Raw genomic sequence first — 2,858 nt, 5'->3', positions numbered from 1 at the left:
TGTTTAAACAAGGACGACGACACCGCATCACAATAAAAATTCCACCACGCTTGAAAATACCAAGTCTCGTTACTCCATCGACCAAAACTTGAACATTCATAGTTCGATTGCCTTCCCTTTGCTAGAATTAAATGCTAAACCTCTAAATCATGCACTGAGAAATCCTCATTTAGAGTCATTCACTGCCGCAATCCATAAATAAGCACTCTACCATTACACCAACACTGTGCAGTAACAACTCATGAACATCATAGCAACTCGTGCATAGCTTCAAAACCATCGAAAATACAGCTACTGAGCTGAAATGACAGAACATTCTTCCGCAAGGCGACGATATTAGCCTGCCCGAACACGCAGGGAAAAAGATCCCGCACTACGTTTGCAGTACCAATACAACTCCTGGACGTCCAATTGACAACAAACGTTTCACATTGCATAAGATTGAGTAGGAAGGAAATAAAGGCACAAGCCTCAATGGAATCAAATTGCACGATGAGGAAAACAAGAAGGGAAGTGCTCCTAACATCCTTGTAGCCTCTCGAAGATAAGTACAGATGTCTCCGTACCGATCCACAAGACTCTACTAGACTTGCTTATGACTCGTGAGACCTAAGTGAACCTAATGCTCTGATACCAAGTTGTCACAACCAAAAATCTTCTACAGGTCGTGATGGCGCCTAACACCACTGTCAGACAAACCAACAGTGATTTATCAATTTAGTTACTCATTTAGGATTTTTGAAATCATAATTTTCCTTAATTGAACAGTATAAAATAAAATTTACAGAGTAAATAAAAATATTTACACGAACCACAATAATGAATAACCTGAAGAAACCCCCAAAATCCGGTGTCACAAGTGCATGAGCGTTTTCTAAGAAGTACAACAACAATACAACATCTGTCCAGAATGTAGATAAGACATGATAAAATAGTTAGTACGATGGAGACTCGGTGGACTACGATGCGGAGCCTGGGTTGCAGCTCATATAAAGTCTCCTCAACAGATGCGTCCGCGCGCCAAGATGATCTCCAAATGAACCTATCAGATCCTGCACATTTAGTGCAGAAGTATAGTATGAGTACGTAAATCAACGCATACCGAGTAAGTATCTAGCCTAACCCCGGAGAAGTAGTGACGAGGGTCGATATCGACATTTATTAGAGGTCCAAATAAATAATACTCCTTCCGTTTTAATTTATGTGAACCTATTTTCTTTTTAGTTCGTGTCAAAAAGAATTACCCCTTTCCCTATTTGGAAATAATTTACCTTTATGCAATGATTTATAGCCACACAAAATATATGTGCTTCATTTTACACCACATGTTCAAAAGTCTTCTCTCTTTTCTTAAATTCGTGCCCAATCAAATGGGTTCACATAAATTGAAACGGAGGGAATATGATAATTCATAACAGATATGAAGTGTACAGCTATAGTGAAGTAAATCTGTAATCCCATAATTTTTTCAATTTTTCCCCTTTAAAGCATAAATTTCCTCAATCTTGTATCCTTCCTTAATATCTTAGAACATGCCAAGTGTCAATACCAAATAAATAAAAAATACTATAAATTTCCGGGCATCAATGGAAGGTTATCTCGTGAACATTCGGACTACTAGAAATATAACGCAGGATTCCGCCGAGGTCGTTCGGCCCGATCTAGAATAACGTGTACACTACCGAGGGACGTGCGGCACGATCCATAGATGCATCTATATACTGTCGAGGCGTTCAGCCCGCTCCACAAGAAAAGGAAATTAGTTACCGAATTACGAGACACGTGTTTACAATATCGTATATGAGTACAAAATGGATATAATCTTTACCGTTTATCAAATAACTCCCCACAACTCAAAGTGTTAAGGCTTGGCCTAGTATACATATATTTATTTCTAAATCAATTTCATTTATAACTTCAATTAATTAAGCCGGCAAAATGAGTTTAAATAATTCAAATATTACATGATAAGATGCTAAGTCTACCCGGACATAAATATGTTGTAGCTATGTACGGACTCTCGTCACCTCTTGCGTATATAGCACCCACAACTAGTTGCACATAACAATAATTATCACCTAGGGGGTAGTTTCCCCCTCACAAGATTAGACAAGAGACTTACCTCGCTCTGAAGTTTCATAACCGGCTCCAAAGCCTCTCTAACACCTCAAACCGATATCCGTCGATCCAAAACTAGTCAAACAAGATCGAAACCAATCAAAATATACTCTAATACCCATAATTAATCAATTTAAACAATTCATAACTCCACTCGAAAAGTCGATAAAGACAACCCTCAGGCCCACGTGCCCGGATTCCAAAAAATTTCGAAGATAAACCTTATCCATAACACCACGAACTCAAATATATAATTTATTCTCAATTCCACCTCTAATTTCATGGTCAAAATCCAAAATACTAAATTCTAGATTTTCTACCAAAACCACCATAATTTCTACTATTTTCATGTTTAAATCCTTATACAAACCATGTATTTAACTTGCAATAGGTGGGAATCACTTACCTTGTGTTGTTTGATGAACATCTCTCTTTGAAGCTACCCAAAATCTCCCCAACCAAGTGAAAAATGGGAGAAAATAGGCCAAATCCCGTTTTTATAAGAACCTCACTGCCCAGCGACCTCTCGCACTTGCGACCACTTGACCGCTTCTGTGGCCCCACTTCAGCCTCTTTGCCTTCACATCTGCGGAGTCACACCTGCGATCAAGAATCCGCTTATGCAGTCTCGCAGGTGCGGTACAAACCTCACACCTCTGCCTCCAGCTTGCCTCACTCCTTACCGCTTCTGCGAACCCTAGGCCACTTCTGCGGTCACGCAGGTGCGGGAATTCCTTCGC

Source organism: Nicotiana tabacum, chromosome 13, assembly GCF_000715075.1.
Source record: "Nicotiana tabacum cultivar K326 chromosome 13, ASM71507v2, whole genome shotgun sequence".
Classification (NCBI taxonomy): domain Eukaryota; kingdom Viridiplantae; phylum Streptophyta; class Magnoliopsida; order Solanales; family Solanaceae; genus Nicotiana; species Nicotiana tabacum.
This window is presented reverse-complemented; position numbering follows the sequence as displayed.